General features: G+C 42.6%; 1 non-coding gene and 1 pseudogene across 1 annotated transcript; one reads left to right on the forward strand and one right to left on the reverse strand.

The window, feature by feature from the left end:
• Positions 1–559: 559 nt before the first annotated feature.
• LOC133082506 (sharpin-like) lies at positions 560–1,621 on the reverse strand (annotated as a pseudogene).
• A 20,846-nt stretch (positions 1,622–22,467) lies between these two features.
• TRNAK-UUU (transfer RNA lysine (anticodon UUU)) lies at positions 22,468–22,539 on the forward strand. The gene has a single exon. It is a non-coding gene; the product is annotated as a tRNA-Lys (tRNA).
• The last annotated feature ends 240 nt before the right edge of the window (positions 22,540–22,779 follow it).

The raw sequence follows: 22,779 nt of genomic DNA on the forward strand, positions 1-22,779 counted from the left end.
GTTTCTTTCTGTCTCTTTTTTCTTTTCTTATAAAAATGTGGGAGTAGGTATTTATGTTTAAGTTGAACTATACGAAATCTCCATTTTCATACATTAAAAAAGGAGAGTATTGGTGATTTCCTATAGCTAATCCTAATCTTTTCTGTATCTTCTCCTTCTCCCCACCCCCTTCTCTCTCTGTCTGTCTCAATCTCTTTCCATGGCTCTATTCTCTTATTTTCTTGCCTTTGCAATCACATGTGTATTACCCAGAATACCAGCTGTGAAGGTCAATAGATAGTACCAGGAAAAATTAAGAAAAAGAAGAGGTTTCAAATTTCAGTAAGTGTTAATTTGAAAACCCACTGATGCACTTCGTATATCTGGAGGGGAGGTTCTGTGTGGTCCAGGCGAAGCAATGGCCTGTGAAATTCTTGATCCTGCAGAATGGACCACTCCTGATGAGAATGTGAATTTGTTTGTGTCACCATTTTTTTTTTTTTTTTGGCTCAGAAGTGTATTTAATGACTCCAGCTCACGGCCCCTCCCCTGCAACTCTGGCTTTGTCTCCCGTGAGTGGTCAGCAGAGGTTCCCTGAGAGGTTCAGGAGAGGGTCCAGGGACCTTGGGCCTGGAAGGGAAGGGCCATCGTCTCTCCTTGTGGCCTTTGGTAGCTGCTGGGTGGAGGCTGTGGGACGGGGGTCCCAAGCCCAAGGCCTCTGGGTGCTGCACATCTCACAGCCGGGTCAGCTTTGGGGCACTGATGAAGGTGCAGGAAGGGCAGGGCCAGCCGGGCTGAAGGGCGTTGGGGAGGCTGGAGCCAGCTGGCTGAGGGGGTTGGGGCAGCCTAGTTCCCCATCCATCTTCTGGGGGCACTGAGGATTGTGTCCTGCGGCTTCTCGGGGGGCTGAGTCCCGGTCCCGCTGGCCCCCACAGAAAGCAAGGCTGTATTCAGGGACACACAGGCACCTCCCGATGACCCAGCGCTGCACAGCCGGTGGGAAGCCGAACCTCGAGAATATCTGCTCCTGGAGGGCCCCAATGGTGCAGTGGGGGTGGACCGGCGGCGAGACATGGGCAGAGGATGCAGCATCTTCAGCTGTGTCGTGTAGCCTGATGGGGCCGGGAGGGAAGCAGGCCTCCTGCAGCTGGATGCTGAGGGCCACATGATGCTGGGCCAGGATGGCTGCCGCTTGGGCTGCCCGCTTCTCATCCCCACCCTCTCTGGCCCGGGTCAGGCGCCCTGCTAGCTCCTCATTCTGTCCTTCCACGGTGGCACCTCGGACCAGGGCTGCCCACCGCTGAGCTTCCTGAGGGTTGGCGAAGTGCAGGCTGAGAGTCCCAGGACCTTCTGGTGGAGGCTGCAGCTCATGCTGGATGGGGCCTCGGACGGTGTAGGAGACTGACTCCCAGGGCCGCTCCAAACTGACCGCCCCGGGCCCCGCGCCAAGCAGCTCCAGCCGGAAGCACCCTAGTCGCTCGGCGTCCGCGCTCAGCTGCAGCCTCCGCAACTGCGCCTCGGCGTCCGACCCCGCGCCCAGCGGCCTCACCGCGGCGTGCACGGCCAGGAGCACCGCGGCCCAGCCGGGGTCCGAGGCCGCAGCTGCGCCGCCCGCCGGCGGCGCCATCTCCGGTCCGGCCCCGGCCCGGCCCCACGAGCCCGCTTCCGTGGCCTCCGGCCGCTCTGTGTCACCATTTTGGCTGTGAATAGTGCTTTTTTCTTTATTTGGGCTTTTAGATTCAAGGGGACTTTTGTGGATGTGGGGATGTAGTATTAGAGGGATTGTTAAAAGAGCCGTGACCTTAAGACCAAAAATCTCTATGTATGTGCTGACAAATAAAGCAAACCGGGCTGGACAGGCTTTGTCGTACGGTCCCACTGATGGTCCAGGTGCCTGGTATCTAGTTTCCCATCAGAGTTTGCCTTCTGAATGAGCACTCTGGCCCTTGCAGCTTCTTTAAGTGGATCCTGTTGGCTGTCCTTACCCTGCTTGCCAACCTCACTTTTGTTTCCTGGATCACAAATGGAATTTGTCACCTTCTCATGGATAATACACCTCAAGTAACAACACCTTTGTTCCTCTGTGCATAACATGCTTTCTTTCTCTTTCATTTTTAAAGATGCAACAGCTTTGAGCAAATGCAAAGGCTTGTGGAAAGGAGCCATTAGAACAGAGAGGTCAAATAGAAGTATGGGAGTTAATAGGGCACAGGTCCTTAAGAAGGTGAGCAGAAACATGGCCCGATTTCAATACTTTAGATACGATGTGTGACAAGTGCAAAGAAGAGCAGAAATGTCACTGTCACATTTTCTTCTTGTCAGAATCATTTGGGATTATGGGGATTATAGTCAGAATTGCAGTTTTGAGAACCCTGCAATGTTTTTGATTCATCTTTCCTTTTTGAATCTCATACTATGGAATCATGTCAGTCTTTTACTCAAATCTTATTAGGGTCAATAAATTCAAACCAGTGGTTATTTATTTAGCACATACTTCATGTTCAGTGCGTAGTAGGTGGTGTGAGGGTTGCCACACAAGACATGATTCTGCTCTTGAGGGATTTATAAGCAAGTTGAGAAAGCTGAAAATAGCTAAATAAATCAAAGAAAATATATAAATATGTTAAAGTGCTAAAGACAGGTCGCCAGTTTCTTATCCAAAACATTTAGAGCCAGGACTTCAGGATTCATACATTTTCCCTCATTCTAGAAAGGTAGTATAGTTTGTAGCCTATATAATACATAACAATTCTAGTGGGGTAGGGCCACAGCACCCAATAACCAAACTATACATATAATAAAGAGATATAAAGTAAAAACAATAAATAATAAATGAAGACTGTTAATAGACCAGGTTTGTTGCCAAATGAATTTAAACCAAACCTAAAAGAAAAAGTTCTGTTTTCTGAAATGTTTGGGTTTCAGAACTGTGGAAAGGGACGCTGAACCTGTATCATGGGTATTGACTAATATAAGCAAAGGAAATGAATATTTATGGTGTAGGTAGAAACTTTCCAATTTTTTTTCATCCGCAGCATCTGAGATTCAAACCAAGGAGTAATTTGTTCACATGTGTACAACTCAGCATCATCTGGAAACTCGTAAGACATGCAGATTTCACGCCCCATCCCCACACGTACTGAATCAAAACCTCTGGGCTGGGCCGCAAGTAATCTGTGTTTTAACAAGCCTTCCAGGTGATTTTGATGCACGTTAAAATTTTGAGAACCACTGACATAGCAAGTACCTGACAGAGAACCCGGATTCAAACTCAGGTGTTTCTGATTTAAAACGCCATCTTTTTTTTTTTTTTTTGATGCTGTTTTCCTCGCTCTCAAAGTAGAAGAAAGCAAGAGATTGATGTGAGCTCAGATGGAAAGAGCGACTTCAAATAAGGTACGCTGAGACATGCTTTGCTTTAATCTAATAGATAAGAGCAAAATAATTTTGTAATGTACATCCCTAGAATATTAGTCTGTTCCTTAATTATATCAGGAAGAAAAATAAGCATTGATAATTCCCTGTTTTATTTTCTCCACGTTAATATCTCAAAAATGGTATAATATATTTTGTAATTTCTTTAAGATCAAGGTAGTAACTTAGCTTAATTGTGAAAATTAAGACTTAGGAACTTTGTAAGGAAAAGAGGTTCTCAAATAGTCCTAAGATGGTTATTGACCTATTATTTGGTATCTTTGATATAAGCATGTTTTACTGGTAAGATGATGTGTCTTGCTTTTCTACTTTGAACATAATTCTTAGTGTGCAAGTTGACAAACTTAAGAAAAAATCCAATTGAAGACCATTAAAACATACTTCTGCAGGTAAACGACGGTTATTTGTGTGGTCCCAGCTCTACTTAGAAGGCAAGAGATTTGAACTTAAAGGGCGACTTTAAGGCACAGAGGAAAGGCAGAAATTGAGGACACTGATCACTTTGCTCCTTATTAACTGACAAATGGGAAGACTTCTTTCTGAAGGTGAATAGGTAGACATTAATATGGATGTGCTTAGAATGAGACCTAGCAAAACACAAGTCTAATACACCCTTAGGCTGTGTCTTAATAACTTAATGTCATATTGATCTCTTTCGGAAAGAGATACCGTATTGGAAAAGAAATCACTGCAAAAACAAAATGGCAAAAATGCTACCAAAATTACACCAGTTATGAGTTCTCTTTTTACCGTTGTGAGTCAAAGCTTTCTTTTAAGGGATGAAGTGGATATAAAACCCAGTATCTTCCAATAGCAATTAATCATATCAATTTAGGGCAGCTGTTCCAGTTTTCTTTTGCTGCATAACAAATCACCCCAAGCCTTAGTAGCTTAATACAGTAACAACAATAACAACAATAATTATGCTCACAAATCTGCAGTTTGGGCAGGGCTCAGTGGGGACAGCATTTCTCTGTTCCACTCAGTGACTGATGGGACAGCTTGAAGGCGCTGGGCTAGAATAATCTGAAGGCATTCTCACAGGTCTGGCTGTTGGCTTAGCTATTAGCTGGGACTTTCAGCTGAAACGTATACTTGTGACTTCTTCATGTGGCCTGGGCTTCCTCACCAAATGGTGGCTGGGTTCCAAGGGTGAGTATCTAGAGAGAGAGCCACGTAGAATCTGCAACACCTTTTATGACCTAGATTCAGAAGTCATGCAGTGTCTCTTCTATTTATTGTAGTTGTAATAAAGTCCTGCCCAGGTTGAAGGGGAGGGTAAATAGAATGCACCTCTTGATAAGGGAGTGTCAAGGTTCTGGAAGAGAGAGTGGGGCCATTGTTGGAAAAGACAGTCACAGGAACTTAAGAATTACACCTCTGATTTTTTTGTTGTTTTTTTAACTTTTTATTTTGAAATAATTTCAGGCTTACAGACAAGTTGCAAAAAATAGTACAGAGTTCCCATATACCCTTCACCCAATTTCTCCTCATATTACATCTTATCAAACTATAGAGCAACTATGAAAACTGAGAAATTAAACTTGTTACAGTGCTATTAGCTAAACTAAAGAATTTATTTGGATTTCACCATTTTTTCCCCCTAACATCCTTTTGCTGTTCTGGGATATGACACACGGTTCCATATTGCATTTAGTTGTGTGTCCTTGGCCTCCTTCAATCTGACATTTCCACAGTGTTTTCTTGTCTTTTATGACTTGACACTTTTGAAGAGTACTGGTGAGTCATTTTGTAGAAGGTCCCTCAATTTGGGTTTGTTTGATGTTTTCTCATGATTAGATTGAAGCTATGCGTTCTCAGGAAGGAGGACACAGAGGTGATGTGCCCTTTTCAGTACAGCATGTCACAGGGTACATGATGCTCACATGTATTACTGGTGATGTTAATCTTGACCACTTGGCTAATCTGTCAGGTGGCATCTACCAGTATTCTTGACTATAAACTTACTGTTTTTCTGTTTGTAGTTATTAAATATTTTGGAGAGAGACGTTTTTTAAAATAAATTTATTTATTTATATTTTATTTTTGGCTGCGTTGGGTCTTCGTTGCTGCGTGCAGGCTTTCTCTAGTTGTGGTGAGTGGGGGCTACTCTTCGTTGTGGTGCACGAGCTTCTCATTGTGGTGACTTCTCTTGTTGCGGAGCACAGGCTCTAGGCGCGTGGGCTTCATTAGTTGTGGCACACAGGCTCAGTAGTTGTGGCTCACGGGCTCTAGAGTGTAGGCTCAGTAGTCGTGGTGCACGGGCTTAGTCGCTCCGCGGCATGTGGGATCTTCCCAGACCAGGGCTCGAACCCGTGTCCCCTGCATTGGCAGGCGGATTCTTAACCACTACGCCACCAGGGAAGTCCTTGGAGAGATACTTTGAGACTAAGCAAATATCTTGTTTCTACTTAAAATTTTTGGAAACTAATTTTAGCATCCATTGGTGGATCTTGCCTGCAGCAATTACTAATGTGGTGTTCTAATGTTTATTTTTTATTTTCTTCATTCCTTCTGTATTATTTAATTAGAATTCTTCTCTATGAGAGAGCTGTCCCTTCTCCCCTGTTTATTTTTTTATTCAGTTGTTTCGATCAGCATGGACTCATGGATATTTATTCTTAGGATTATATTCCAATACTATATTTATTTTCTTGTTCAAGTTGTTCCAACTTTGGCCATTGGGAGCTCTTTCAGGTTGGCTCCTATGCCATTTCAACATGACTTCATCCTTTTTTTTTTTTTTTTCCTAATTTTTTGGAGCACTTCTTTACTTTCTGGTACAAAAACATGCTCTAGATTCATCTTGTATTTTCCTTGCCAAAGCCCTGGAATCAAGTTCTTCAAAGAGCCCTAGTTCCTTTTATTGGAGAATGGTATTTAGAAACCAAGATTTGGGGGTTTAGGTGTAAACATTGCTACTGGGGTGTCATACATATACACATTCCTTTTAATTGTTGGGTGGTATTCCATTGTATGAACGTACCACAGTTTGTTTTTCCATTCAGCAGTTGAAGGACATCTGGTTTTTCAAGTTTTGGTGATTATGCATAAAGCTGCTACAAAGGTTCATGTATAGGTTTTTGTGTGAACATAAATTTTCATTTCTTTCAGGTAGATATGTAGGACTGTGATTGCAGGTACATAGGGTTGGTACATGTTTAACTTTATCAGAAACTGTCAAACTATCTTCCAAACTGGCTCTACAGTTTTGCATTCCCACCAGCAACGTATGAGAATTCTGGTTGCTCTGCATCCTTGCCACTGCCATTTGGTTGTTCTGTGACTTCAGCTGTCTGATAGGTTTGGAAAAAGTCATAAAATTGAAGTTATTTTGGTTATTTTTTCATTATCAGCATAAGAGCAATACTCCTTTTCACTCCCTACATCACAAGTGGGAGTCAGAAGTAGAAGAGCTTTGACTTGAAAGTTTAAGGAGGTAACATAAGTTTAACTGGGAAATTAAGGTCAAAACATTGTACTTCTATTATTTTGCAATAAATAGAGCTTCATTGAATAGAAACATTATGTACTGGAGGTAATGGGGATAAACACATTATTTTCTTCGAGTGGTCTCCTTCAAATTTTTCATGCCAAGCGACTGGCTCCCTTCTGGGTGTTCCCAGAGACTTCTCTGCCCTTCCATCTTCTCTGCTGGTATCACACTACTTTGCCATTATTAATTAATCGCAGGTTGTATATCTGAATGCTTATGGGGTCAGAGAGATTACATAAATAGGCTAATCTTACTGGATATGATACAGTAGAAAGAGTAGGTCAGGGGCTAAACTAGGGAGTGCATACCCTGCTTTAAGGTAATTCAAGTGAAAATTCATATGTGCCTCTGTGTGTGTGTATCTATCTCCTAACAAATAAAACTGCTCAGGGCACCAGCTTATGGTCCCTGATTCATTCTGTGTGGTTTGGCTGTCGATTCTGCAAGGAGCATTCGGCATGGTGCCAGCAGCACTACCTAGTAAGTGTTCAACAGATACTGAATGAATGACTGATCATCACAAAATGTGGCAGGAAATCCAAAGCGTTATTGATTACACTGAAGTAGATATTTCTTTCATGTACTTTGAGAATGCCAATGGTTTTTATAGATCTTATAGAACTTCTTGCCCCATCACAGGTTTTGTCAAGATCTCTATGTCTACATGTCATGAGGAACTAAAAATAATGAAAGGACTAGGCTCAGTTTTCTATAGCAACACATGGGATATTTTTACACCAGTTACTGAATTAAATGATGACATAGGAGGACTGATTTATTGATTTTTGCCACATAAAATAGCTACTTCGGGCAGCAAGAAATTTCTTTAAGATTAAAAATTCCTGGGACTTCCCTGGTGGCACAGTGGATAAGACTCCATGCTCCCAATGCAGGGGGCCCAGGTTCGATCCCTGGTCAGGGAACTAGATCCCACATGCATGCGGCAATTAAGAGTTCACATGCCACAACTATGGAGCCCACCTGCCGCAACTAAGACACGGTGCAACCAAATAAATAAATAAATAATTTAAAAAAATGAGAAATCTTTAAAAAAAAGATTAAAAATTCCCTAAGCACCACTCATCTCCACCTGTATCATCTGACAACTCTTTCAGGCTGGGCAAATATTTAATGGGGATATTTCAGAGAATTGAAAGCAATAGAATGAATGTTTTAAGCTGACGTTCATTCTAGAGGGGCATTCTGGGATTTTAGATTAAGATCAGTACTATGAGGTACGTGTGGAAGTGACAAGGCAGAGTCCAAAAACTGCCCTGGAGTCTAAACTGAGTGAGTGTTTTAAAGGAAAACTGAAGGGACAGTGAGAGTTTTTTTTTGTTTTTTGTTTTACTTCTCAGTTGTCATTTAGTCTGCAAAGGATTGAGGAACTTTTCTTGAGGTAGACTGGGGGCAAAAGGAAAATTATAGGTTAGGAGATAAAATGCCTTTTGGGCACAGGAAAGATTGTGGTAATGGAGATGGCAGATCTCAAGGTGGGAAGGATACATTTATGCAGAAGAAAGAACTCAGCTCTAACAAAGAATTCCCTGGGGCAGGTAAGACACAAGAATCCCTGAAAGATTATAATATGAATGTAACCAGTCGTTTTCTCTGAGTCAGACGTTCCATATCCACTTAGCTCATGGTCACCTACAACCAACACGACATTGGCCAAGTTTACATTAGTCAATCAACATTATGTGTTTTCCACCTCTGTTGCTGTTACTTAAAAAAAAAACAAAAAAGACATCTTGTTCATGCTTATGATTACCCTACTATCTATACTTCTTTTGTCTGGCTCACTTTTTTTTTTTCTTAAACTATTAGTCAATGCCTTTATTTATTTATTTATTTATTTTTGGCTGTGTTGGGTCTTCGTTTCTGTACGAGGGCTTTCTCTAGTTGCGGCAAGCGGGGGCCACTCTTCATTGTGGTGCGCGGGCCTCTCACCGTCGCGGCCTCTACCATTGCGGAGCACAGGCTCCAGACGCGCAGGCTCAGTAGTTGTGGCTCACGGGCCTAGCCACTCCGCAGCATGTGGGATCTTCCCAGACCAGGGCTCGAACCGTGTCCCCTGCACTGGCAGGCAGATTCTTAACCACTGCGCCACCAGGGAAGCCCCTGGCTCACTTTTTAACATACAAAAAAACTGGTCTGCAGTAAAACTTATCTGAGTCAGTTTGAACCAGTGTTTCAAATACCACACATCCACACCACCAAAGCATTTTCTATTCATTGATGTAATTAATATATTTTTATGCCAAGTTAATTTGAAATCTTGCTTCAATTTTCCCTTCATGTGATTAAATACTTAAGCATTAGGTCTCAAAGGCCAATTTACATAATGAAGGACCTAATTCACCCTATCTATGTTGGCCCCTCCTTCTATTGTGGAAGTAAATGTTGTAATATGTATGCATCCCGCATTGCAAGTCCTTTACCTCTTCTATCCCTTAGAAATAGTAATACTGAAATATTGGGTTGGCCAAAAAGTTCGTTCAGGTTTTTTCCGTAAGATGTTGCAGAAAAACCTGAAGGAACTTTTTGGCCAACCCAATATTAAAGAGTCTTGGCTTTCATGGGTACATTGCTGCCACATTTTATCAGTTCACAGAGGAAGAAATATGGATGTCATGTGAAAAGGCAGTATTTGGGAGGATGGTATTTATAAATGACAATGGCTGAGAGGCTAATGTGTTGATCAGACTTCTGTGGCTTTGAAAAATAATGGAGCGCTCCCTGTGCATGGCTGTCACTGTGTAGTCCAGGGCATAAATCCATAGCATTTAAGAGGACAAGACCTTGTATTTACATAGAGACTTTCTCCAAGGAATTCACATCACTCCTTAGGAATGGCTCCATTAATTCTTATAGCTTTGGGAACTAGAGTGGGAAGATACATCTTTATGGCCAGCTGTCATAAATGAAGGAACCACGCCTGAGATAGGTTTGTAACTTTCTCAAGGTCACTCCAGCCAAACTGAATTGCTAGAAGTGTGGAAACGCAGAGTAATATCAATTTCCCATGGTGGGGAAGGACTGTATGGGTTGCTTGGGGTAGGGAAGGAACATGGCCTTTCAGCAACTGTCTTTCATCATTTTTACCCTCCTATGTAATCTGTGACTGAAGGATATTATCTTTATAATGGTTAGTGTTTCCCAAACCATGATCTTCTGAACACTAGGCTATGCAAGACATCAGTAGGTCTTCATTGAAAAAACAAAACATGGCTTCCATAGCCAAATAAGTTTGAGAACTGCTTCATCTTATATTTCCTTTTTGCTGATTCATAATTCCTATTAGTGCAGTAAGAGCTCCGAGAAGTCCTGTAGTGAAGAAAATTACTAACTTTGTTTAAGCCACAGTTTTCCAGACTTATTTGACCATGGAAGTAAAGTTTCTTTTATAATAGCACCTCTTAAAGACTTACGGAACTGTCTTTCAATGGATTGCATTTTGAGGAAATAGGTTTCTTAGATGAAGGCTCTGGTGAAGAAATACTTCTCTAAAATGTTTTTATTCTTTTATCTTTCCAGGCCCACAGCCTATGTGGAGGCCTCATTCACAGATGACCTGGGTAATGTTTGAGCCTTAGAGATGCAGGAGATATTCTCAGTGTTGCTAGATAAGGCTCCATGGAAGGAATGGGATGGTGCTGAAAAATGATCTGGGAACAATAACATAGCCTTTGCTCCAGTCTCCTTCCAATTCCTGCCTGGTTCTACTTATTCCACACACTGACCTGGGGCCATTTGCCTGGAATGGTGTCACAGTGCCCTGTGTGCTGGGCACTGAGGGGATGAACAGTCACCAAGACCCAAGGAGAAGTCAAGAACCAATTGGACAAGAACTAGGAGTAGTCTATCACTGAGGACAGAATAGAACATGGCTTCTCAGGGTAGAGATAGTAGAGGCGGTGGTGACATCAGGAAGCAGGGAAACATGGAATATGACATTCTAACAGAACAGGAAGAGTCTGATGTAGACCGAATCTTGATAAGTAGGCATGTGGCATCCCACAACAGGTTTCAGGGCTAGGGCGGGGTCCAAGATGAGGTCCCACCAAGAGTTTTTGTTCAGGTAGCTCTTGCACATTGGTTAGGGAAATCACTATTAGAATATTTTAGTTACTCTCCTACGGGATGTGATAAAAATGCTGCCCTGTGAGTTGCTAACTAAAAACCATTTGGAAAACAGGTATTTGTCAATATGGAGACTGATAGCCAGGGGAAACTATTACTTCTGTAAGGAAAAAAAAAAAAAAACTATGTCAAGATGATCAGCTGCCTTAAAAAAAAGACAGGGTGAGAATGCGTAGCTATTGGGCCACATTGAGATGCTAATTCTCCTTCCCTTATTCCCCCTAGCCAACCAGTGCTGTCCTCCCTGCCGCCACAGTCATCTTGTCACTATTGTGGTCAAGCAGGGCAGGAGCTCTTACTCCTCAAATGTCATTTGAATTAGTAAGAGTGAGGTGCCTGGAGGGTAGCATTGAAAAGTGGCAGGAGGTGGGGGGACAAGGAAGGTAAGTGGGGCCAGTTACAAAGGACTTTGGCTGTCATAAAGGAGTTATATATCATGTCAGGGAGTTTGGACCGTGTTGTCTGGAAATGAGAATGCAGAGTTTTGAAGTTGGGTTGTGCCATGATTGAATGTTACCAACCTACTCAGGTATTTACCAGCCTTGTACTGCCCTCACCCTCTTATTGCCGCCGAATGAAGGCCCCTCTCCTCTGGGAAACCGTCTACACCATAGAGACACTGAAGTATAGGAGGTATGTAATCCTATTTAGTGTGTGTTAGGTCATGTTTAAACATGGTAAGTAAATGGGATGACTGTATGTATCTTCTCTGATTATTACAAAAATAGCAACCAAGAGATAGGTTTTTATTGTTGTGATCAGTTATAAAGAACAATTATAATAAGCAAAAGCAGAGAATTTAATAGTAGGCTATCCAGAAAGTTCATCGGGTTTACGTGAGAGTAGGTTTTCTTAAGAGCGGAGAGACCATTCTCCTCTGAGCATTTGGTTGGGACTTCCCTGGTGGTCCAGTGGTTAGGATTCGGCGCTTTCACTGTTAAGGGCGCAGGTTCATTCCCTGGTCGGGGAACTAAGATCCCGCCAGCCACGTGGCACGGCCAAAAAAAACCCCAAAACAACAACAAAACGTGCAAGGCTCTTGTTAAGAGAAATGCCCATGAAAGAAAATGGAGAGGGAGCTGGGCAAGGCTCAGCGAGCCATCAGACCACAGCGCAAGGGTGACCAGGACGGAAGGGGGTGGGGTGAGAGGGTGGGTGGAAGCATCCTAGGCTGTGGTGCAGTCACAGACAGGCTTGGCAAGGTTGCCAGGGTGTCCTCCAGCCAACACCGGCCATCAGAGGTATTCCCTGTCTCCTAGCAGTGGGCTGCCCTTACTTAGTGCCCTTGCGGCGCTCAGTCATTGGCTTGGAGCAGCCTGTGGGAGATGTAGCCCCACACAAATGCACCAGTGGCTTTCAGAGCACAGCAGCGGCGCCCAGGCCCCCAGTAAGTCTGGGGGGTGCATTCTGTTGGCTGCAATAATGTACAGATTCAAACCTCTGTTTGCTTACTGCGTTCCGTGCTGCAGAGGGAGGGCTTCACAGAGTGAAAGCGGTTTCACAAAAAGGGAGGGAGGGCCTTTTGTTGGTAGAAACGGGAGGGTGAGGGCAGGTCAGAGATGGTCCCATTGGGTACATCTGAACATGCCACCTGCCTGCTGAAAAAGATGAGGCAGATTTGCAGCTGGTTTTACTATATATTCTTCTGTGAATTCCATGGCATCTAATGCCTTCCTGCTTAAAAAGAAAATGATATCACAGAGGGGGGAAGAGGTAAAATGTTATTTTCAATTTGTAGGTAAAGCTGTCAGACTCGGGAAGTTTCTGACACTTCATTATAGGTAGAAGCACTTTGTTTAGTCTCTTTACATTTTATACTCACGATAACTTTTGGATTGATGTAATTGTTCTAAAATAATGCTCCCATCAGATCAGAGGCAAAAACAATTAGAAGATACCTTTGTTTGAAATGAGTATGACTGCATAAAATGTATTAATAAAACAGTGCATAATCTTGATCTCTTGATAAATTGCCTGCTCTAGAGAGCATGGGCACCTCTTGTAGCATCTATTGAGAAAACAAAGAAATCCTGTCAAGATGACATCTGCTTCTTCCATGGAACATGTTAGGAGTTATGAGGTTTTGAATATGATGCAGTTAGCAGCATCGTGTACTTAATCAGCCGGCAAAGAGGAATGTTTGTCTTCTTTCTTGGGCATCTGTGGATTCTAGAAGGCAGCTCACATTTGGCTTTACCTGAAAATCAGCAGGACGTTTAGTTTGAAGATGCCGACTGAACTTGCAGTCCCCAACCCAGCATATCTGAGCGTACCGTTGGCCGTGTGACAATGAACTGTGGTGAGATGGGGCCGGGGATGGTGTCACAGTTAACTATGGCCACAATAATAATGCTGCACAACAAACACCCACAGAATCTCAGCAAACCAAAAATGGGTATTTGGTTCACACATCTAGGGGTTGATTGGAGATTGCCTAGTCTAAGCTGGGTTTAACTGGGGCAATTTGGTTTTGCTCTGTGTGTCTCATCTTCCTACGGGGATCAGTGAGCCGGCCTGAGCATGCTGTTCTTGTGATGGTAAAAAGACAAAAGAGCAAGTATAAACACACAAGTTATATTAAGGCTTAGGCTTGGAACTGGCACACTATCACTTCCGCCTTGTTTTATTGGCCAAAGCAAGTCATGTGGCCAAAATGACAGGAAAGGCACAGAGAAGTATATTCTGCCCATGATGAGGGCACGGCAAGGGTGTCGATGCAGAAAGTTGTGATGAAATGGGGCCAAAATAGGCAATCTACCACAGGGAGAAACTAGCCCTGTCTACGTTGATCTTCTGTTTAATCTAGGCTTCCCAGGAAAACTCTGGGGGACTCAGCCCACGCAAGGCACAAGGTCTTGACTCTCCTTCTGTGGCAGGGGCTGTGAGCCATTCACTAACATCCATTGCCACTTCATCTTGGGTTGTTTGTCTTTTTGCTGTTGAGTTGTAAAAGTTCTTTATATATTCTGGAGACTGGACTCTTATCAGATACATGATGTGCAAATATTTTGTACCATTCTGTGGGTTGTCTTTTCATGTTCCTGATGGTTTCCTTTGAACAAAAGTTTTAAATTTTCAAGTGCAATTTATCTACTTTTTCTTTTGTTACTTGTGCTTTTCGTGTCATATCTAAGAATCCTTTGCTAAGTCCAAGGTCATGAAGATTTATCCCTGTGTTTTTCTAAGAGTTTTATAGTTTTAGCTCTTACATTTAGGTCTTTGGTCCATTTTGAGTGGGTTTTTATACATGGTATGAAATAGGGGTCCAACTTCATTCTTTTGCGTGTGGATACCCAGTTATCCCAGCATCTTTTGTTGAAGAGACTATTCGTTGAGAACCACAGATCCAGATAAGAAATTTTCACAGCTGTTGTCATTCAGGCAGACTCGGGCATAAATAAGGCTTTGTGGCTTGCTTGGTACCAGGGTGAAAAAGAGAAGGCAGGGCCAGAGTTGGGGTGGGGAGGGTGGGACTGAAATTGACACGGAGGCTGGCCTCTTGGAGATGTTATATCAGTCTAGGAACACTGCCAAAGGAATGTTATAATCTCAGTCCAACTTCTAGAAGTGTCAACATCAATGAATTCATAGACATGCATAGACCTAGTAGTTAGGAATCCAGATGGCTGTTGAAAACTTGGCAGTTACATATTACCCTATTTATTAGATATCTACTGGTATGCAGTGGAACCACACTCAATGGGCTAAGGGTTTGAATATAGGGGCCAGTCCTGGAGAAGAGGCTCACCCAGGGTGAAACCAGGCAAAGTGTGGTAGATTGATGACTAAAATAGCTGCAGTTTTTCACCCCTCCTTGTATCTAGGCTTTTTGCATTGTGACTCCGTGGCTCATTCTATCAACAGCTAGAGGTAATTTCCCACACTTTAATCTGGGCTGGCCTCATGATTCTTTTTGGCCAACAGAATGTAACAGACGTGACTGTGTGTCATCACGGAGCCTAGGTATCAATATGTTTTGTGGACTTCTCCTCTCTGTCTGGGAGCCTTACCTACCTTCCATGAGAACAAGCCCTGATTGGAGGATGAGAGACCTCGTGGAGGCGATCTCAGGCAGTCTAGAGCCGCCTAGCCCACCCACAGCTGAGCAAGCTTCCATGAAGGAGCGCAACTGAGACCAGAGGCCTCGTCCAGCTGAGCCTAGCCAAAGTTGTCATCTCCAGAATCTTGGTATAAACAAATGGTTGTTATTTTAAGCCACTGAATTTTGGGGATGGTTTATTACACAGCAACAACTAATAATACATAGGGCATTGAGGTCCTGCTGAGTGGGCTGTAGACCAGGATGGGTTTTCTCAGGACCAGGGCTAAGGTAAAGCAAGGGAGGTGCCCAGGGTGCCAAGTTTAAGGAGGCATTAACTCTCAGGTGCAGACCCTGTATTTTTCCTGGCCTGGGTCTTCTTTTCGAGACTGGGAGGTGTTGAGAGTGAGAGCTAAGGAAGGCGATTAAAGCAGACTGGGTCACTAGGAAAATAAGAGTGACAGCAGGGAAGCTGTGGATCAGGGTACAGGTGTGCTGAGAGATCCTCCTGGCTCTGGGTTGGTGAGGAAGACATAAGATATCAGGTATGGTTGGTGGTCAAGGAAATCCCAGTTGCAGCACAGAAGCCCAGCTATTGTGTCTGGGCCAGTAGACCCCAAATCTGCATATGTGTCAGAAACTAGGAGGGGCTTTGGTCTGGGCTGTTAGCTCAGCTCCTAAGCCATGGAGCACAAGGAAGGACACGGGAAGCGGGCCAGGCTGTTGTCACCTGTGTGCGTGCTCCTTGGCCTATTGCTCCTTTGACTTGTTAGAACAAAATGGTTAAAATTCAAGACGTAATGGGCCACTTTTAGAAAAGAGCTGCCTTGCAGAACATACTTCAGAACAAGTTTCATGATAAGCAGTAAGATTCTTTGCTCCAATTGCAGCTGCCACAATTTACACATTGCATTGAGTAGCGATAAGCAAGTTTAGTAGTGACAGGGACAGGTCATAGACATGCTTGCAAAACCTGGGTCAGACCAACAGTGATAATTTCTAAGCTCTCACATCATCACCATCTTTATAGTAATAAATGACAACGATGATGGCTCTTTAGATTTGGGGAGGGGAGTTGCCCAGAGAGTGAAGTGGAAAAGTAATAAGGGTATGTGTTCCTCGGGCTAAGAATGTGAACAGTTTTGAAGATACGGTCTACATTGTAAAACAGTGACTGAGGCCTCTAGGATAATAAAGACATACTGGAGACAAGCTTTCAGTTCTTAGCTTGTCAGTCCTTGTGGAATATCCTCGTCTCTCTCTAAATTGGGAACCAAGACTTTCCAGGCTTGGGTAGTTAATGAGAGCAGAGGAGGGGCCATTGGGTAGCCTCGTGGTTACAGTTCCAGAAACTTTGCTTCTCACTCACGAAAGGTACAACACCTGCTTCTCCATCCTCTGGTATTACCTTGTCCAGGCGGGGACTGTCCCAGCCCGCAGTTGACCATTCCCCTGCTAGGTCACCATTTAATAGTTCTCAGTCTTCCCTCTTGCCCTCGGTTTCATTGTGAATGGATGCCCTTAATCTAGTTATACAGTCACCCCTTCTCCTCCTCCTTGAAACTGCAGCCGTGCAGGCGCTCTTAATTATAACTACTGCTCTGGGACCCAGGACCTAGAGGTGGCTTGGCCATTGCACTTTCACTCTTACTGGGAAACCACTCTTTGTTTTTTATAATTTTTAAATTTTTTTATTGAAGTCTAGTTGATTTACAGTGGTGTGCCAATCTCTGCTGTACAGCAAAGTGACTCAGTTATACACATATAGACATTCTTTTTTCAGTATTCTTTTCCATTATGGTTTATCCCAGGAGATTGGATATAGTTCTGTGTGCTATAGAGTAGGACCTTGTTGTTCATCCATCCTGTATATAATAGTTTACATCTGCTAATCCCAACCTCCCGGTCCATCCTCTCCCTCCCTCCCCCCACCCCTTGGCAATCACAAGTCTGATCTCTGTGTCTGTGAATCTATTTCTCTTTTGTAGATGAGTTCATTTGTGCCATATTTTAGATTCCACACGTAAGTGATATCATACGGTATTTGTCTTTCTCTTTCTGACTTACTTCACTTAGTATGATAATCTCTAGTTGCATCCATGTTGCTGCAAATGGCATTATTTCATTCTTTTTTATGGCTGAGTAACATTCCATTGAATATATGCACCACATCTTCTTTATCCATTCATCTGTCGATGGACATTTAGGTTGTTTCTATGTTTTGGTTCTTGTGAATAGTGCTGCTATGAACATAGGGGTGCGTGTATCTTTTTGAATTATAGTTTTGTCCAGGTATATGCCCAGGAGTGGGATTGCTGGATCACATGGTAACTGTATTTTTAACTTTTTAAGGAACTTCTATACTGTTCTCCATAGTGGCTGCACCAACTTACGTTCCCACCAACAGGCTAAGATGGTTCCCTTTTCTCCACACCCTCTCCAGTATTTACTGGAAACCACTCTTTCTATAAGGCTCACACCAACCAGTTGTTGCTGAGACCACTTTCTTTGCATTGTCACCTGCAGTCCACTTGGAGAGTCATTGAGGATTTCATCCTTGGCTCCTTCTCACTTTCTTCTTCTCTATCCAAGTGTGATCATTATGCCTGATGATTTTAATGTTGCCTGGGCATGGCAGAGCCTATTTCAAAGTCATCACTTGTAGCTCTTGTATCACTGCTGAAATTTGGTATTTTTTTGCCTAATATTTCAAATCCCCACAACTTTTAACTGGATAAAGTCTGATCCATAGGACTTAAGGAAACTTGGGTGGCCATCTTGTTTATAACGAATTCCCTACCTACTGAAAATGTTTTCCAAACTCCAGAGAGAGGAACTCCACCGTTCCCGTCAATGTATTACTCTTGTGTTTAACTTGGTTACTTTTGATGATAGCCCCCTGAACTTAGGGACCATGTCTCATCATTGTCTGTCCTTCATAGTGTTCAGGACACAGTAAATGCCTGTTGGTGTATTGGTGTACTAATGCTTCAACTTTGATGCAATGGGAAATGGGAAACTTTTCCCTTTAAACATTTTTTTTTTAAATTCTGAATGCCCAGGTTACTGTCATTGGCTTGGCCTTCATTCTCCATGCAGGAGTAGAGAAGATTGAAAGTAGAGTTGATTTTTGTCTTACCCAATTTTGAGTTCAAAAGAATCTGATGACTGGTAAGAAAGAAAACCTACGGGAAACTGATATATAATTTATTTGGTACCTGGTACCCGCAGGAAACATCTGTTATGATTTTATAAGCCTGTACAAATTCAAAACAAGCTAAGTGAAGAAAATGTGTCTATTTAAAAGACAGCAGAGCAGTCTTCTCTAAGAACATTAAGGAGAGAGACGTCTGCAGCTTTATTTGGCAATTGTATATGATCTCACAGGCAACACAGCTATTTTATTCATTTAATTACAAATGGAAAATGTATTATAATGAAAAATGTAAGCTGTAGAAAATGATGAACTACCCTCCCTGGGTTCCTAACCTCTATTTCTTTCTTTTCTTTTCTTTTTTTTTTCATTTTGTGTGGTTAAGCTTTCCTGGCAATTAAGATGTTTAAAACAATGGAACGAAAGTACAGAGTTATAGGATGGCTGGTTAATTTCCTCATAAAGTTATTTTTTAAATCCCTTGCCAGTTACTCCATAAGCAAAAAACTTAAACATCGATGTTAATTACCTTCATTAGTGCTGACAATAGTAGTTTGCACTAATGATCAGGTTTGTTCTCTGCTCCATTTGCTGAGCTGAGCTGTGAATTATTAATGGGTACGAGGGCTACTTTACCACAGATGGAAATACTTTGCAGGCTGTTTTTTCAAAACGCATGTCAACAAAATCCTCAATGTTCAGACCAGCTTCCTTGCGCATCCATAAATGTTGTGTTAAAAGGATCTTTCTGTGTGTACCTTTCAACCAATCAATGGACCTATGATCAGTGTGGTTTAGCTACAGACAGTATGATTCTGCATATGAAGCTGCATCAGGGCTGTGATAGAGTTCCTGCTTGGTCCTGCGTTATTGTGAAACACTGGGCTAGTCAATTCTCTGCATTTCCTTGACCCATGTGTAAATTACGAGAGCTGACTTAAACCCCTCTCCCCCCACCTTGAAATTTGACTGTGAGGCCAGCTAGGTTCAGGCCTTAAATAAAAAAATTCCTGTAGCCCAGCCCAGGTGAATATGAGGTCAACAGAAAAAGACCCAATTCTGTTTCCGTGCTCTAAAGATCATGAAACAGTACCTAGTTTTGGGTCTTCATGTGACTCACATCCTCCCCGCCCCCGTCCCACCAAACTCCATGCAGGACCAGAGCGAGGGACAGATAAAATGACTAATTACTACTCTTGGACCAGCTGCAAGAAGAGTTATTAACCACTGAGTCATCGGGGTAGAGGATCACACGCCTGAGTAGCAGCCTGTGTCTGGGAATAATAATAACCAACCCTTATATTTGTACAGTGCTCTGAGGTCTTTCAAGTATTTCACACATATTTTCTCATTTTACCCAGAATAGAATGAGGGTGATGATCAAGATGGTCTGGAAGCACATTTTCAAGGAACATGAGTTGAGGTTTTCAATCTTAGGCAAAATGAAGGACTGCATTTTTCCTCCAGGATGAGATTGCATTTATGTTGTTCTTCCTGAATTTCATTAGCTTCTCACTCCCAACTTGAAAGAAGACTGTGAAAGGCAATGAAGACATTGAGAATGTGGCAGCAAATGCTGAATATAAAGTAGAAAAAATGGAAGTCTTCCCTTTGAATTTAAAGAAAATAATGGTCTTGGCACTCTAATCGTTGGGTTTGATATTGAAACAGCCTGAGGATTGTCCAAACCAGGGAAATTGCATGAATCTGAAACTGGAGGCCAGAACTGCTGGAAAAGATAGATTCAAGGATGTGGCCAGGTTGCCGAGATTGATTGTACAAATTTAGCAGGAGTAACTTAATTTTTTTTGTTCCCACTGTTCTTCAATAACGAAACCTCCAAAACACTAAAAGACTATCAAGGCTTGAAACAGATGGGAAGAGCAGATACACCTTGAGTTTTCTTTCAGACAGAGTTCCCGGATACCCTGGGAGATGGGCAGAGAAGGATGTGCTTCCGGGAGCATTGTGGATTTGTCCATCTCAAACCGCAGGGACCTGGCTTGCCTGGCAATGGCCAGATTAACTATTGCACTTAAGAAACTTGGTTTCATGATTTTTGTTAATAAATATTATTATAAAAAGAAAGTGAATATATGTGTGTGTGTGTGTGTATATATATATATATATATATATATATATATACACACACACACACACATATACACATGTATATATGTATATGCATGTGTATGTTTTTTCTCCCCCTTAAAGAGGTGGTGATGTGGGCTTTGGATTTGACTTGGTTTTTTTTTTTAACCTGTTTCCTATCAGGGTTGTTGGAACTTTGGAAAGCCTTCTGGACCTCCTTTGGCTATAACAATACTATGTTAAAGCCCTTAAACGTGAGCTCTAGGCTGAGACTGCCTAGGGTATTAAGAAGCACAAACCCTATTTAAAAGTCAGGGGGAAAAAAAAAACTGGAGGGAAGGAACCATTTCTTGTGTGTGTAGGGATCCACCTCACCATGGAAACCCCACCAACCAGTTTTTATCTTGAAGACTCCCTATTTAGAACCAAATGGACTAAAGTCCACACATTTGTGTATTCCCGTGGTTCTCACAGTGTGGTCATCAGAATCGCCTGGAAACTTGTTAGAGATGCAAATTCTCAGCCCTACTCCAGACCTACCGAATCAGAAACCCACAGGGTGCAGCCCAGCAGTCTGTTTTAACAAGCCCTCCAGGGGATTCTGATGCAGGCTTAAGTTTGGGAACTACTGGTGTTTGCTAATAGAGTGGGTCTCAACCTTTTCCGAACAGTGGAATCACCTGGAGAACTTTAAAAAGAAACACGCAATGTCTGGTCCCCACCTCTGGGCATTCTAATTTAATTGGTCTGGGGTTTGGCCTGATCATTGAATGTTTCAAAACCTCTCCAGGTGATACTGATATTCAGACAAGCAGAGGATCCACCCACTGTGCTATCAACGTACTCACTTATAAGGGGCAGTTTTCAAAGAAGAAAAAGCAGGACACAGCATTGACAGAAAAACAAAGCAAAATAGGAGTTTGGGGAGAGACAGATAAAGTGAGTTATACATCCAGAATGCTTTCTGCTCTGTCTAAAGGCATCTGAGTCAGTCTCCGGAAACTTTTCAAGTGATGATTAATTCTCCAGGTAAGAACATTCTTCTCTGTGTGAGAAATAGTCTTGCTTTTGTGGTTGACACACTTCAAAATTTATGTCAGAGAGAGAGATTCCTGTGGGATTCTGATGGCAAAAAATATAGGGAAATAGCATAACAATTTTGAAAAAGTTACTTTGCAACTCAAGAATATTGGTCCAAAACCATCTGCATTGCTCTTGTTCTTTGAGACCTTAAATGACCAAGTTACATTTTAGGCCTGCGTTTATTTTATTTCATTGAGTCTTACAGTTAGAAGGGGCATTAGAGGCCACAGATGCTACAGGAGTACTCCCTCCTGTTTCTGTGGGTTGGTCGCTTCCAACGGAAATTTGCCGGGAAACTTAACTGTATCACCCTTGAACCAACCAATTATTAGAAAGTTCTTTGATATTAACAAGTTCAAATTGAAATATTTCTTCTTACAAGTTATACCCATTCATCTCAGTTCTCCTTTGGAGAACCACTCCTGAGAAGCGGGTTACTTAAAATCCTTTCCAGGTCAAGGAAGGATGTATAATCATAACTCAAAAGCCTGATGGGGGTTTTGAGGGTTGTGATCATGTGGATAACCACTCATAACATTTTCCCTGTTGGTTTTGAGCCAAGTGGAAATAGACATAGAAGTCAGATATCACTGTGAGGTCCACATTATTGTGGATAAAATTGGGGCTTTGACCTGAAAACATAATTTGACTTCTACCACTTCCCTGTGAATTGGACCGACTTTGTTGCAGGGCAGAGAAGTCATCTCTGTGAGTGTATCTGCCACATCCTATAAGGGCAAACAGAGCTCCCCATGAGCTCCAAATGAAAAAGCCAGCAAGGTCAGGGTCCACACATGCCTGAGCCTCTCTTTCCTCACCTCCTCTACTGCAGAGGGGTGGGTTGAAGAGAGAAACCCAAAGAGGTCCTTCCATACTAGTCCCTTCCGAGAGAAGAGAGGAAACTGGAGGTGTGTGGTCATCACATACACTATCCCCCAGCATACATCAAGCCTTCTGAACATTTCTGTCCTTCAAATAGATGAAGGTAGTTATTATTTGCCATGTAAATTTGCACTTTTTTAAAAAAATTAAAAATCCCCTGGGAGTTCCCTGATGGTCTGGTGGTTAGGATTCGGCACTTTTACTGCCGTGGCCTGGGTTCAATCCCTGGTTGGGGAGCTGAGATCCTGCAAGCAGTGCGGTGTGGCCAAAAAAAAAAAAAAAAAAAAAAAATCCCAACCACTTTCTATGTAAGAAGATCTCCAGGCCCCTCACCGTGCACCATGCTGATTATCCTTTATGATCCCTCTGATATTGTTCTTCTCAAGATGTGATGTTCAGAAGTGAGGGGGTGTGTGTTTTTTTAAAATTTAATTTAATTTAATTTATTTATTTTTGGCTGCGTTGGGTCTTCGTTGC

Source organism: Eubalaena glacialis, chromosome X (assembly GCF_028564815.1).
Source record: "Eubalaena glacialis isolate mEubGla1 chromosome X, mEubGla1.1.hap2.+ XY, whole genome shotgun sequence".
Classification (NCBI taxonomy): domain Eukaryota; kingdom Metazoa; phylum Chordata; class Mammalia; order Artiodactyla; family Balaenidae; genus Eubalaena; species Eubalaena glacialis.